Source organism: Glycine max, chromosome 16, assembly GCF_000004515.6.
Source record: "Glycine max cultivar Williams 82 chromosome 16, Glycine_max_v4.0, whole genome shotgun sequence".
In the NCBI taxonomy this organism is placed as follows: domain Eukaryota; kingdom Viridiplantae; phylum Streptophyta; class Magnoliopsida; order Fabales; family Fabaceae; genus Glycine; species Glycine max.
Window position 1 is genome coordinate 16107048 of NC_038252.2, and position 16176 is coordinate 16123223.

Consider the following 16176-nt stretch of genomic DNA (forward strand, 5'->3'; position numbering starts at 1 on the left):
CTAGCCTGGCTGTGAAAGGTACACATTGATTGTCCGGAGAGACCAATACTGCCCCAACGTCGTGGCCTAGAATGTTTGACGCTCCGTCAAACCATACGGTCCATTTGTCCCGATCTTCGTCCAATTTTTCCTCAAACAAGGCCATGATGTCCTCATCCGGGAATTCAGGATGCATGGGCTGATAGTCGTTAAGAGGCTGTTGAGCCAAATAATCTGCTAAGGCGCTTCCTTTTATCGCCTTTTGGGTGACGTAAACTATATCAAACTCGGATAGCAGGACTTGCCACCGGGCGATTCGTCCCGTGAGAGCTGGCTTTTCAAAGATGTACTTAACCGGGTCCATCTTGGATATCAACCAGGTAGTATGGCTCAGCATGTACTGCCTTAGGCGATGGGATGCCCATACTAAAGCATAACACGTTCTTTCGAGCAAGGAGTAATTCATTTCACAGGTCGTGAACTTCTTACTTAGGTAGTAAACAACGCGCTCTTTCTTTCCAGATTCGTCATGTTGCCCCAGCATACACCCCATTGACTCGTCTAAGATTGTCATGTACAAGATGAGAGGCCTTCCAGGTACTGGTGGCATAAGCACGGGAGGATTCATAAGGCACTTCTTGATCCTTCCAAAAGCCTCTTGGCAATCCTCATTCCAGCGATCAGTTTGGTTTTTGCGTAAGAGCTTGAACAACGGCTCACAAATGGCAGTGAGCTGCGATATAAATCTGGAAATATAATTCAAGCGTCCCAGGAAGCCTCGGACTTGCCTCTCAGTACGGGGTTCTGGCATCTCAAGGATGGCCTTTACCTTTTCGGGGTCTACCTCTATCCCTTTCTGGCTCACGATGAAACCAAGCAATTTCCCTGATTTGACCCCAAAGGTACACTTGGCGGGGTTCAACCTTAATTGATATTTCTTAAGCCATTCGAACAACTTCCGCAGGTTGACAAGGTGCTCTTCCTCGGATTTAGATTTAGCAATTATGTCGTCCACGTAGACCTCGATCTCTTGATGCATCATATCATGGAACAAAGCTACCATGGCCCGTTGATAAGTTGCCCCGACATTCTTGAGTCCAAAGGACATCACCTTGTAACAGAACGTCCCCCACAGGGTGACGAAGGTAGTCTTTTCCATATCCTCTGGCGCCATCTTTATCTGATTGTAACTGGAGAAACCGTCCATGAAGGAAAATAAAGCGAAATTGGTCGTGTTATCCACGAGGATATCGATGTGTGGCAAAGGAAAATTGTCCTTGGGACTGGCCCGATTCAGGTCCCGATAATCCACACACATTCGTACTTTCCCATCTTTCTTGGGGACCGGTACAATGTTGGCAACCCATTCTGGATACCGAGCGACGGCCAGAAAACCAGCGTCAAATTGCTTCTTCACTTCTTGTTTTATCTTCAAGGATGTTTCGGGCTTCATCCTTCTCAGTTTCTGCTTTACCGGGGAACACTCGGGATTTAGAGGTAATCGGTGCTGTACAATGTCAGAACTCAAATCGAGCATATCTTGGTATGACCAAGCAAAGATGTCTTGGTAGTCCCTTAGCAGGATTATTAATTCTTCACGGATAGGTGCGGTAATACCTGTGCCTATCTTTACTTCCCTTTTTCCACTGCCAATTCCCAAGTCTACTAGTTCTGTTTCTTCTTGATGAGGCCCCATTTCTTGGTCCTCATGGGCGACCATCCTTTCTAATTCTGGGGGAAGTCCCACATCCTCGTTCCCTTCATCTTCCGTTTGATTCATTTCTTGCTCGAAGTTGATAGGCGGGTCCCAGGTATTAGTACCTTCGGGGGACTCGTCATCGGATCTGCCGTTTCAGAAAAGAAGTAAACATGCAAATGGATGAGAATGGGTAGAGACGTAGGAACAGATGAAGAAAGATCCTTGTATTATAAATTTAAAAAAAAAACAAAATACACAAAGCCTTAACCAAAAGAAAAACTCTAAAGCCTAGGCCCAACTATAGAGCTTTTAAAACCGTAAAGGTTTACATTATGCTCGCTGCGTAAATGTTGGGGCGTTCCTCCACTCGCCAATTTCCCAGCTGGAAATCAGGAGGGCATGGTCGTACCAAATCCAATGTACTCGGAACATCATCCTCGTATATCGCGACCACTTGACCTTCGTCTCCCAGAGCCGCGCTTATAAAGCTTCTACTTATGTGGCAGGGCGGGCTTCCTTCACTTTCTTGTCTCAACCGCGAGCTTTGACCCCCACTCTTCCTTCCCGCGATGCTTCTCTTTACATCTGCCTGAGTGGGCTTATAGCCTAAACCATACTTCCCACGATTTCCTTTGGCATTTATCAGGCTAGTTATGCCGCCGTTGTCTTTGCCTAAACCCATTCCGGGTTCGTAACCGTTCCCCAACATAACTCGGGCCATCATTACTGCTGCATCGGACAGGCAAGCTTGCCCAGAGAAGGAATCCACGGAGGAAATGCTTACCACCTCGAAAGACTGGAAAGCGGTTTCTAATGACTCCTCTGCGGCCTCCACATAAGGCATAGAGGATGGGCAGCTCACCAAGATGTCTTCCTCGCCTGATACGATGACCAGATGTCTTCCACTACGAATTTCAAGTTTTGGTGGAGTGTAGAGGGAACAACTCCCACTGAGTGGATCCACAGGCGCCCCAACAGACAGTTGTAGGGGGGTTAATATCCATTATTTGGAAAGTAACTTGACAGGTGTGAGGGCCTATCTGTACTGGGAGATCGATCTCTCCCCTAACCTTTCGGCGGGTGCCGTCGAAGGCACGAACCACCATTGAACTCGGCTTTAAGTGGGAGGCATTGAATGGTAATTTCTCCAAAGTGCTCTTAGGCATCACGTTTAAACTGGAACCATTATCGATGAGCACTTTGGCTACGATATGGTCCATACACTTGACTGATACGTGCAAAGCTTTATTATGCCCTCTCCCCTCGGCGGGGATTTCTTCTTCGGCGAAGGCGAGATAGTTGTTGGCAGTGATATTATTGACCAGCCCTCCGAAACCTTCTACCGAGATGTCTTGGGCCACATAGGCCTTGTTCAAAACTTTTATTAGCAGAGCCCGATGAGGCTCGGAGCTCATGAGTAACTCCAACAGCGAGACCCTGGCCGGAGTTTTGTTGAGCTGTTCGATAACCTTGAATTCGCTCTGCTGAATTATACGGAGGAACTCACTGGCTTCCTCTAGCGACACCTCCTTTTTACCATTCTTTTTCTCCGGAAGACCTTTCGCCGGAATATCTTTATTCGAAGCGTGGGGTGCTTCACCATCTTGTTCCTCCACCACTTTTCCTTTCCCCTTGACATTCGCGGGTTGGACTGGTAGGTCCGGAGGCGCAAACACACGACCGCTACGGGTCACACCACTCAGTCCCATGATATTTGTTACCTTAGCCGACAACGAGCTGACATCGGTGGCTTCTTCTTCCTTCTCCCTCGGAGGTGTATATCTCCATGGGACTGCGTGGCTATTTTGGTATGGGAAAGGAACAGGTTTAGCTGCTAAGGGGTGTCCGGGTTTTTGCGAAGCTGTGCCCTTGGTGAAGTATATCACCAAGGGTTTGGGCTTCGCAACACTGCTCCCATCCGTGGACTGCATGCATATATGCTGCTCCTTTCTTCCTTCACTGCTAACTTCCAGTCGACCTTGATCTATCATTCGCTGTAACAATTCCTCTACTCCCAAACACGTTTCCATGTCATGCCGCTCGCTGGAATGCAGCAAACAGGAATCCTCCTTATGCCCACTATGAGGAATCACACCTCCCTTTTGTAGGGCCTCAAAGATAAACCTCCTAGGGGTTGCCACATCCCTTAAAGGTTTAGACCTGCGCGGCCTATCGGACTCAACGGCGTTAACCGCTCCCCCTCCATGATTGGCGAGCGGGTTGGTTCTCACATTGGGCCAATTCTCTTGGAAAGTTAGCCATCCAGCATCTATCAAATGTTGGACCTTGTATTTAAGGGCCAAGCATTTTTCAATGGAATGCCCCGGGACACCCCCATGGTACTTGCAAGTTGCGTTAGGGTCATACCACTTTGGGAAAGGGGGTTGGAGGACCTTTCCGGGAGTTACCATGGCCAAATGGTTGGCGATGAGGGACAGCAAGAGGTCTTCGTACGTCATTGGGAGTGGGGTGAATTCATGAAATGGCCTCGGAGGGAAGTTCCTTGTTGCGTTGGAATTACCGGCCGGGCGAGTTGTGTTCGGAGTTGGAACTTGGGGAGCTTCCCTCTGGGTGGGTGCCTTAGGCTGCACATGTGCTGAACTAGAGGCGTTCCCGGTATGAGCCAAGAAGCTTGGGTGATGTTGCGCGTACTGATGGGTACCATGAGGTGTCTACGGGGGTTTGACCCACGCGGGTGTTGAAGAGACGGCATGGGCATCTCCTTCCTTCCTTTTTGCCCCCGTTGTCCCGATTCTTTTGGCATTCGCACTCGTGGAGGAAACATAATCGAACTTTCCTCTTTTCAACCCTACCTCGATTCTTTCCCCGGCAAACACTAGGTCCGCGAAGCTGGACGGCATGTAACCTACTAACTTCTCATAGTAGAACACTGGCAGAGTGTCTACCATCATGGTGATCATCTCTCTTTCTACCATGGGAGGAGCCACTTGTGCCGCTAGGTCTCTCCACTGCTGCGCGTATTCTTTAAAGGTTTCGCCCTCTTTCTTGAACATATTCTGCAGCTGAGTGCGATCGGGAGCCATATCGGAATTATACTGGTATTGCCTTAGGAAGGCAGTAATCAGATCCTTCCAAGTACGGATACGGGAAGCTTCCAAATTAGTGTACCCATCTTGAAAAAAGTGTATTAATAGCTTCTCATCCTTAGAGTGTGCGCCCATCTTGCGACAGTACATCTTGAGATGGTTTTTGGGACAAGTTTCCCCTTTATACTTGTCGAAGTCCGATACCTTGAACTTCGGGGGGATAACAACATCGGGTACTAAGCAAAGATCCGTCATGTCAGCGAACGGATAGTCCCCAAATCCTTCCATGGCTCTTAATCTCTCCTCGAGGAGATCGAGCTTCCTCCTCTCTTCAGTTACCGGGGGCGGTCCTTCCATGGACAAAACTATTGGTTGTGTCATGATGTTGGGCTGAGGCAACGTGCTGGGTGCCGGCCCTTCGGGGATCAGGGGATAGAACTCGACATCCCTTCGAGCATAGTCTTGAGGGTCTTTGTGGACCTAGTCGGGCTGTTGAGGAGGTTCTCTTTCAAGGACGGGAGAAGCAATATGGCCCGCATCGTCTTGCAGGACGGGTGGTGAGTAGTTGGGCGGCAATCCATAAGGGTAAGCCGCTCGGTTGTATCCCAGATGAGGGTTGCCATCGTGCCCCAGTGTGTCCCTTCCCCGTCCTACTATGTTTGAGGGAGGATGGTGCGCAGTTGCCAAGAGAGTTGGGTCTGCTTCGGCAACCGAACTGACAGCGGCAGCGGTGGCCACGTTTTTCTCCATGAGCTGCCTCATTCCTAACATGGCCTCCATCATGGAAGCCATCTGTTCTTTCAGAGCCGACATGTCGGCTTTCATCTGTTCCTGTGTCTCCTCTTGATCACCCATCGTTCTAGATTTGGATCTGGTGCGATAGGGATGCCTTGTGGCGCGTTTAGTTATGGTGTTTTTCCCTAAAAAACCAAACGTGAGGAGTGGGTAAAGAAAGAAAGAATGCATGCTAGAGATAAAATGCAGGAGTGATTTGATTCGCACAAGCTTTTTTGGAGTAGAAACATGGGACCAACTCATTTTATTTTAAAAAGTCGTATCTAGTCAAGGTCTGAGAGACCATACAAGTTTCCTAGCGATTTCTAATTATGTGGGTCATTAAGTCTATCACATGCTGACAATAGCCGAGAAGCCCATGAATTTCTTCGAGGGCGGAGTAGGTGTCCGCCATCGCCTTGGCCTTGGCTAACAATCGGGGAAGTTCTTGACTCCCGTTCAAGGTAAGAGCAAACCGATCCATCCACATGGTTGCCTCTTGGTGTAAAGAGTCGATCACCCTTCCTCTAGCCTCTTTTTCCGCATATACTTGGGCATACTCGTCCGCGACCCTATGCTCGTGGGCTGTGGCTAGACCTAACTCTTCTTGGTACTTGGCGATGATAGCTAGCATGTTGGTCTCCGTCTCGCATAAACGCTGAGACAAGCTCCTTTTGGACCTTGAACAGGCAACTAACTCCTCTTTCAAGACCATGCTATGTGCTCGCAACTGGTCCCTCTCTTCCCTTCGCAGCTTGAGTTCACTGTTGCTACCCCACAGAGCTCCGTGAAATTTGTTATGGCCATACTCTTCCTTGCGAGCCCTCTTGGTCTCTTGTTCAAGGGCTCTTGCGGTAGTTGCATTCTCTTCCCGTAATCCGGCACACTCCTTCCGGATGTGTGTAGCGGCCAACTTGAACTTCTCCTTGGCAAGTTTCGCCTTTCCTAACTCCCTTTTGAGAGCTTGGACTTCTTCGTCCTCTTCTGGTGCTTCAAAACTCTCTTCGCTGACGACTTTTAACTTGGCGAGCCAATCTAAACCTCGTATATGAACTTTCAGCCATTCACGGTAACCACCAATGATGCCATTACGAATGCCCCTAAGTTCTTGATCTTTCCTTAACGGGGTTTCCCATGCCTTATGGATTCTTTGTATAGCCTTGAAATTTCGCGCGCCGAAATCCCTCACAAGGAAAGGAGACAAGCTTTCTTCCATCGGTGCTCCCCTCATGGGGTACCCTAGTTGTCTTATAGCGAGCGCGGGATTGTAATTAATACAACCCCTCGTTCCTATCAGCGGAATGTTTGGGTACCCTCCACATGAGAAAAGGACTCCCTCCTTTCCTTCCTTCCATCGAGGGAACCAATTGATTGTTCTACCTCCTATCCTAGCCAAAAGCTGGTCCCAATCTATTCTTCTCTTTTCAGTACACGAGCAATGGCTCTGGAGCGGACATGGATGCCTCGTGTCTTGCTGGAACAAGTGTGAAACCAACCAAACACAGAGGGCGGGCAAGCAACAGATGATTCCTGCGCTACTCTTTTCGCACCTTCGGTTAAATGTGTCAAATAAATCTGCCAAGACAGCTACCACCGGACTTTCCTTGCTATGGTGGTATGCAAGGAAAGCGTCGATTGCTGCTAGGTCCACCAAACCATCTACGTTTGGAAAGAGGACGACCCCAAAAATTAGCAAAGCTAACACATCCATAAACGGGACCCAATCTCCTTGATTGGCCATACCCCTCGCCTTGTCTTCTAGGTACTTCCGTGGTAGGCCCGCTATGCCATTTCGAGTCTATTTTATGCGGTCCAAACCTCTTGCTGAATCCTTGACCACAGTTGCAATTCTGCTCAAAGAGGGGAGACACCCGGAGGAAAGGTATGGTTTTCTTCCCCCGAGAGGACATCCTAGAATTTCCTCAAACCCTTCAATGGTTGGTACCAATTGGAAGTCTCCGAACGTGAAGCATCTCAAAGGCTGGTCGTAGTATTGGGTGAGTGATGCAATGGCTTCTATGGATACCTATGCTATGGTCAACTCTAAGATCTTTCCGTAAGTCTTGCGGAAGGCTTGCATTTGGAGAGGTTCCATCAACCGCCCTAATTCCTTGATGCTGGTGGTATCTAGGCCTTTAACCTTGACTTGGTAAAACCTCTTGCCGGTTTGATTTGTTCCCATGCTTACTAAGGTGAGACAAAAAGCTGGTGCAAATCAAAACTCCGATATCTCATGGGTGGAATGGATGAATGCATGAAGGAATGCATATGACACAGATGTAATTTAAGAATGCGGGTGCCCGGGACATTGTCTCCTTCTTAGACACAACGTCTAGGGTAGCAAAGTGCCCCAACGTATGTATTTAAAACGGTAACCCGGACCCTCCGTTGATTTGTCTATAGAGGGGATCAAGACAGAACCCATATGCGATGCATATGCAAAAGGCGTAATGCGGGAATGTACATAGTATGACAATATTCACTGAACATAAGCAAAAGGGTATATGATACTTATGCATGGCAGTGTGAAAAATGGCACGCAGCGTATTTGCTCCGTGCCCCTGTTTAAGGGACCCATAAGGGAGAGAACTAACTAGGCATTTAGTGATAACCCCCAAGGTAGTCATATCTCTCTTGATGGTTTCTAGAGGTATTATCCCCTTCGAAGAACATACAGCAGCAGTAGGGACTACTAGCAACAATATGTTTTCAAAGAGGAAAACTCTAGATGAGGGTTCACTGTAATCAAGCAAGTCGGAGACCTAGCATGATCACAGATTCACCTACACTCCTTATGTTCCTATGAACCCGGGTATAGGGCCCTTTTTCAACTCACAATGTGTGCAAATAGTGTTGGTGTTTGTGTGCATCAAATGAATAAATATTTACCTCATGCATACATTTTAAAATGCAATAAAAGCAACAAAGAGTTTATATACACAAGAACATAATGAAGGGAAACCAACAAAGGGGTAAGTCACGGTAAAACATTGCACAAGATTAAATGGCCTAACTCTCTAAAAACAGTCCCCAGTGGAGTCGCCAACTGTCGCAACCTACCCTTCGGCGGGAGGGCGATGCGTGACTCGCGGGATGCGTGTTCCACGAAAGGAATATGCGCGGAGTCGCCACCAACGTTTATTTGAGGAAAACGTCGGAAAAACCGGAAAAGATGTGATCTACGAACTTTTAAGTGAAAGGTTCGGGAGTTGTATTTACGCACGGGGAAGGTATTAGCACCCCACACGTCCGTCCCAAGGGACGGCAGCCTTTAATCGAATGTGCAAACATGACCTTGATTTTTATGTTCCCTTTTTATGTCTTTATATCCTTTATACCTTTTTTTTTATATTTTTTTCTCTTTTTGTGGTCGACAAGGGTGTTTCCCTTTGCTCCTACGTATTCCTCAATTGCGATGAGGAAATCAGACCTACGTAGTTCTTTCTTATCAAGTGATTCTTTTTTACTTAAAAGGTGATCATTTTAAGGCGTTGGACCTTGAAAATGATCCATTTTACTTAGTAAGAAATTGAAATGATAAATTTCAAAAACCTATTTTTATGGACGAGCTTGACTAGGCGAATTGATTTTAGTCTTAGTTTCACTTTAGTTATTAGTCAATTCAATTAAGAATGAGAAATCCCAAAGAGAAAACGTCCGATTGATTTTCCGCTTTATTTTACTAAAAGACGTTTTTTGATTATTATATTATTATTTTACCTCTTTTTTTATTTCCAACGTGGTTACGGCACGACCGAACGGTCGGAATTCATTTTAACCGAAGTTAACGGATAATACAATTCAAACGATCGGTGGAAATTTATTTTATTTTTAGGTTAAGCGAGAAATGACTTAAATAAAATGGCTTAAGCACGTCAAAAGGGGGTATAAAAAGTAAATGAAACGAGAATAAAAATACACGAAACACAATGTGGACCACCACGGGTACATAGAATGAATCGAAAAGCTTGGTTCGAGGTACTTACCCGTTGAAGATCGAAGAACGATGAAGAACGAATGAAGAACGTCGAAGAACGGTCGAAACCTTCGCGAAATTCCTCACGGAAACGTTTCGGAAGCGCCTCGGCTTGGATTTTCTTCATGGAAACAATTTTTCCAAGCAAATTCGAAAGAGAGAGAAGTTCCTAAGGGGTTGAACCCTTTTTCACTTCACTTCTCCCCCTATTTATAGACAAAAGGCGCAGAAGACGACGTTAGTCTCTACGTGCTATCATGCTTTGAGTCTTAGAGATAGCAAAAGAAAGTTTAAAAGTGCGGGACCAAATGGTTCCCGCATGTCATCGGGCCCGCCGCCTCTGGATGACAAAAGGCGCAGAAGAGGACGTTAGTCTCTGCATGCTATCATGCTTTGAGTCTTAGAGATAGCAAAAGGAAGTTTAAACGGATAACCACTTGGGTATTTCCGCCTGTCACGTGACCCCAGGGTCAGTATGACAGAGATTGTGGGGCGGCCGACAAAAGCGAGGCTCTTGCTCCTACGTATCCTCAATGAGGAACTCAGACCTACGTAGTTCTGGATAACTTGTGAGACTAAAATAGTATCAGTGTTTTCTTCACTAAAATGCGAACATGCTTTAGTAAAGAGACAAAATTTCCAACTGATCAGAGCAACATATGCTTTTTTGGATGAAAAACAATGTGTCTACCGGGGAAGGAGAGTATACTGATGAAATTTTCTCATAACCATAGATGAGATTTTGGATGTTTAGCATTTCGCTTCTAAATGACCACTTAGAGGAAACACTGGGTTCAACAAAAATAGAAGAAAATCACTCAAAGTGTATCAATCTCACACGGGTAAGTGTTTCAACCTAATTCCGAACCATAGATATGTCATGACTTGATTTTGCAAATCATTTCCTATCAAATCAAAGATTGCATGCGTGATCATGGATCAATAGGACCTTTTCTTGGGAATGGTGTTTTTTTGGTGGGAACTTTGGCTTTGAGTGTTCTCGCCTTTTCCTTTTCTGTTTTGGTTTAGTGTGAGGTGAACAAGTCACCGACGCACAGGATTTTGGTTTGCAATCAAAGGGAGATGACCAATTTAGGTCGTGGTTTCCTTTCTTTTTGTTTGTTTACTTGGTGACAAATCTGTATTGTTCAGATATTGTCTGGTCCAAAGACCTTTCTGCATATTTCTTCTGTTTTCTTACGATCCTTGATCGGGAATTTTCTTTCTTTTTTTTTTGCATTCTCCCACTCTTCGATTGGGAATTTTCTCTTTCTTTTTGTGTTTTCTTCTGAGGGCAAGGTTTATGGTAAGTTGGGATTTTGGCTCAAGGCTTGTAGAATGGCTGGACATGATATATGTCAGGGTTTAGTTTGGTTCAAGGATAAAAGGGGATGTCCCACATTACTTCCATGACACAAATGCAACAATGATGATTTGGAAATTTTATGCAAAACTAGTCATGCATGCACCTATGTCGACACTCAAGTGTCGAAAAATCTTGGGTCATGTGATGCTAGGGCTCAGTATTCATTTTCTCTATTTTAGTCAACCCAGTGTTTCCAAAATACGTTCCTTTATCAATTTGTGCATTCATCGAAGTCTATTTTTGGGCGTTCGGGAAAACTTTCACAGCATTCACCCTTCAGGTGTATACACATTTTCTTTCAAAAACTGGTTATGATCAGTGGATTTTTTTCAAAGAAAAGCTGGAAGTTATCTCTTCTCAAAAGCATGTTGGCTTTTAACCTGAAAGATATATTTTTTGTTCTTGTTTGTTTTTGTTGTTTTGCTTTTTGAGGTATTTTGCTACCTAAACATGTGTATATTTTTATGAGGTATTTTTGCTATGCATATCCAAGGTATCTTGCTACCTAAACATACATACATACATATATATATATATATATATATATATATATATATATATATATATATATCGTGAAGTATTTTTTTGTTACATACATGCATATCCAAGGTATCTTTCTACCTAAACATACATATATATTTTGTGAAGTATTTTTTTGTTACATACATGCATATCCAAGGTATCTTTCTACCTAAACATACATATATATATTTTGTGAAGCATTTTTTTGTTACATACTTGCATATCCAAGGTATCTTTCTACCTAAACATACATATATATATTTTGTGAAGTATGACTACCTTCCGAGCTTGTGCTTGTTTTATTTAAATTCCCAGGATCCTGAGCAACTAGGTGTGTCCTACTATGACTTGAGAAACAAAGGTGATCAAATAACAAGCAAAGATTTAAAAGGTACTAGGTTGCCTCCTAGTAGCGCTTATTTAACATCTTGAGCTGGACGCATGATGGCTTGTCGGTCACGGACCTAATACTTTTCTTACCTTTGGCTTTGGACTTGGTCGCCTATTGGTCGGCCATGTGTCGTAGACAATACTCTAACCTTTTTGTGGATGAGCTTAGGGGCTCTGGAGGTGGCGGTAGTGCATTTGTTGCCTGTTGCTGGCCATCCCCAGGTTGTTGTGGTGTCTCGCCCTCTGCCTGCCTGGGGGCGCAATACTTCTTGATGAAAGCTTGGTCAGTAGGAGGCCTGATGACCTTGCTGGGGGTGACGGGCACTCCGTAGAACTAATAAGGGCCCGTAATCAGAGCTGGAAACCCCAGGACCCTGTTAGACTTCTTTGGGTCACCTGGGTGTCCTGCGGGCGCGATCCCTGCAAACAATAGATGACATCAGAAATCAGTTTGAACCATATGCATACTTACCTATGTCGCGATGGCATGACCTTGCCGGGGGGTACGTGCACCCTGTAGGACTGATAGAGGCTCGTAACCAGAGCTGGAAACCCCAGGGCCCTGTTGGACTTCTCCGGGTCCACTAGGTGTCTTGTGGGTGCAACCCCTGCAAATAGTAGATGGCATTAGAAATGAGTTGGAAATAATGCATACCTACCTATGTCAAGACGACACAGACCAACTGATACTTCCGCAGGGGGAGATCGACATTACAGTCGCTGGGAAGAATGTTGCTAAGTAGCAACGTCATTTATATCTGTGTAAGAGTGGTCATGTTGGTGCACATGATCAACACTCGTCTCTTTGCAGCGGCACGGGTGAAATCTTGCCCCGGTACGCATAGTAGTTGCATGATAGCCTCCCTTTCTGGTTGTGCTCGCATAGTTGGCCCTCCTCCGGGATCAGGGGGTGGCCCTGGAGTTGATAAAAGGAAACTACTAGCCCCTTAACCTAGAGCGCAAGTCTCAGTTAAGCATTAAGGGCAGAGGACCTTAAATTCTCTTACGGTGCAGATGTGGAGCCCACTGAAGGTGAGCTTGTGTAGCCCTCTAAAGGCGAGAGCGTGTAGCCCTCTGAAGGCGAGAGCGTGTAGCCCTCTGAAGGCGAGGACGTGTAGTCCTCTAAAGGTGAGGGCATGCAGCCCTTTGAAGGCGAGGGCATGTAGCCCTTTGAAGGAGGGGGCGTGCCGCCCTCTGAGAGTGAGGACGTGTAGTCCTCTGAAGATGAAGGGGTGTAGCCCTCTGAAGGTGAGGGCGTGCATCCCTCTGAAGGCAAGGACGTGTAGCCCTCTGATGGTGAGGACGTGTAGTCCTCTAAAGGCGATAGGTACTAGTACCCAAGGGTCCACTGATGTGCCATCATTTTCTTCTATTTTCTAAACCCTTTTTGCACCATTTTAATTATTGATTGGTCTTAATTGTCAATTAATTAGGCAGTTTTATTATTTGGGCTCATTTAGCTAATTTGATGTTTTTAATCTAATTTCAGGAATTAATGAAACATTGGGCTTAATCCGGATTTTGGTTGTGGACTTGAAGAGGGCAAATAAAGCAGCGCTTACCTTAGTTAATTTCTAATTAGGAAATTTCGCAATTTTATTTTATGTTGTTCAGTGTTTATTTAGTTTTGGGCCAGAGTATTGTAATAGAGCCCAGTGACTTTGAGTGACTCTTTTTAAATAGCTGCCTTTGGATTCGTGCAGGGCATTCTATTCTGCTATGCTATTTTCATTATTCAGAGCTTTGGTTTTAGGTTTTCACGTTTTTCTGTTCCCTTGTTACAGTTTTCGTTCTTAATGCAAATTTCTGTTTTCTGCTTCTAATTACGAGTTCATTCTTGCTTCTTCTTCTACTTTCATTTACGTTTCTGTTCATTTACGTTCTTGTTCATTTACGTTTCTGCTTCATGCTTCATTTGCGTTTTCTGTTTGAATCCATGGAAGGCTAGATTTTCTGGTGTTGTTTCCTTTTGAGGAAGAAGCCCAACTCTCTTTGAGGTTTTGTTTGTAATATGGTTTCCTGGCAGTTTTCCCTTCACCAGTTATCCCAATTTCGTGAATATTAATCAGTGCACGCTTCGTGTTCGATTAATTGCCTCTGAGCCTAACTTGCGTTCATGCTTAATGGACGAAGGGCTAACTGGTGTATGTGGTGCCTAATCACGTATTGAAAACCCTAAGTTGATTTTCGCTTAGTAAATTGAAATAGGGTTGGATTAAGTGGTTGACTGTTAGGGACGAATTCTCCATAACCCAAGATAAGAGAGTGGCTTCTGAACCAGAGGAAACAACCCGTTTTTAATATTAGTAGTTTCGTATTCCATTTTATTTGTTCTGCTCTTTAATTACCAAACAACCAACCCCCCCCCCCATCGTTACTGTTACTGCAAGTATATTATGAACATTTGGCTTGTCACTGCTCGTTGGGAAACGACCTAGGATCACTTCCTAGTTACTGCATTTTCATGTTTATTTGATTCGGGTACGGCCTCGATCAAATTTGGCGCCGTTGCCGGGGAGCAGTGTCCAAAGGTTCTTAATAGCTAACTAGTGTTGTGTGTTTAATCCTTTCGTGTTTTATGTTTAATTGTTAGTATTGTGTTAGTATGTGTGTTAGTGTTGTTTAGTATCCTGGTATTTTGTTTAATTGTGTTCTGTTTCAGTTTTCTCATTAAGCGTTTCCCCTGTTTCAGTCTTGGGTGTTTTGCTGTGAAGATTGTGCTTGAAAATAGAGTAGTAGTAGAAATCAGCTTGCGGAAAAACAGAGTAGTAGTAGAAATCAATTAGAGACGGATTTTAGCGACCACCCATGCTGAATTATTTGGGATTTTTTGTTTTAGTAGCTAGGGTTGTTATTTTTGGCTGAATTTTTTTGTGGTAACTTCTTTTAATCCATATTTTGTGGGAAAAATAGTTAGAGCCTTTAGTTTGGTCAGATTTGAAAGTTCCAAAAAACTAGCAAATTTTGTGTTTGTCAAAACTTCAAACGGCCATAACTTTTGCTCCGGTTATCAGAATCGCAATTATTATATATGCATTTGGGGTAGAAAAAAATTTCGTACACCCTGGAAGCTGGCCATAGGCCAGCTGAGGTCTCCATCGTCCAAAAAAAGCGATTCTGTCAAAAGTTTTTTATTTTTCAAGTTTTATTCACTTATTTTTCTTAACCTACCAATTTTAGCTTTCATAGTTAGACTTTGAATTTTTGTCTGAAATTGTTTGTGCTATCTTCTCATCATTTTATAAGGTCGCTCACAAAATTTCAAGTCATTTGGATATCATTTAAGGGTAGCTGTAGTTCAAACCTACACCTTTATTTACATGACAAGGCAACTAGTTGTGTGCATGCTGAATGTAGTGTATGACTAGAGGCAATCCATCTGACTTACAACCCTTTGATCCTGAGATAGATAGGACATTTCATAGATTAGTTAGGCATCATTTTATACCTTTTGATCATTCTGAGCATTCCATAACTGGTGAATCTGTGCATTCTGTTATTGGTGATTTTGAACATCCTGATCTTGAGCATTATAATTTTGAGCATTCTGATTCTGAGCATTCTGATTTTGCACATTCTGAGAACATGGCACAACCTCCACCTCGTGAGAGGACTCTAAGGGAAATGCCTGCACCTGATTTCACCTATGAAAGCTTGTGCATCCAATACCCTGATGAGGATGTCCCATATGTTCTTAAAACTGGACTGATTCATTTGCTTCCAAAGTTTCATGGCCTTGCAGGTGAAGACCCGCACAAACATTTGAAAGAATTTCACATTGTCTGCTCCACCATGAAACCCCCAGATGTCCAAGAGGATCATATATTTCTGAAGGCTTTTCCTCATTCATTAGAGGGAGTGGCAAAGGACTGGCTGTATTACCTTACTCCAAGGTCCATCACGAGCTGGGATGACCTTAAGAGAGTATTCTTAGAAAAAATTTTCCCTGCTTCCAGGACCACAGCCATCAGGAAGGATATCTCAGGTATTAGACAACTCAGTGGAGAGAGCCTGTATGAGAACTGGGAGAGATTTAAGAAACTATGTGCCAGTTGCTCCCACCATCAGATTTCAGAACAGCTTCTTCTCCAATATTTTTATGAAGGACTCAGTAATATGGAGAGAAGTATGATAGATGCTGCCAGTGGTGGAGCCCTTGGAGACATGACTCCTGCTGAAGCCAGAAATTTAATTGAGAAGATGGCCTCCAACTCCCAACAGTTTAGCGCCAGAAATGATGCCATAGTCATTAGAGGAGTGCATGAGGTAGCTACAAACCCATCTGCATCATCTGAAACTAAGAAGCTTGAAGGCAAACTGGATGCGTTGGTCAACTTGGTAACCCAGCTGGCCTTGAATCAAAAATCTGTACCTGTCACAAGGGTTTGTGGTTTGTGCTCCTCTGCTGACCACCATACAGACC

General features: G+C 44.6%; 1 non-coding gene across 1 annotated transcript; it reads right to left on the minus strand.

The window, feature by feature from the left end:
• Positions 1-15716: 15716 nt before the first annotated feature.
• On the minus strand, positions 15717-15823 carry LOC112999892 (small nucleolar RNA R71). The gene has a single exon (XR_003265110.1). It is a non-coding gene; the product is annotated as a small nucleolar RNA R71 (small nucleolar RNA).
• Positions 15824-16176: the final 353 nt, after the last annotated feature.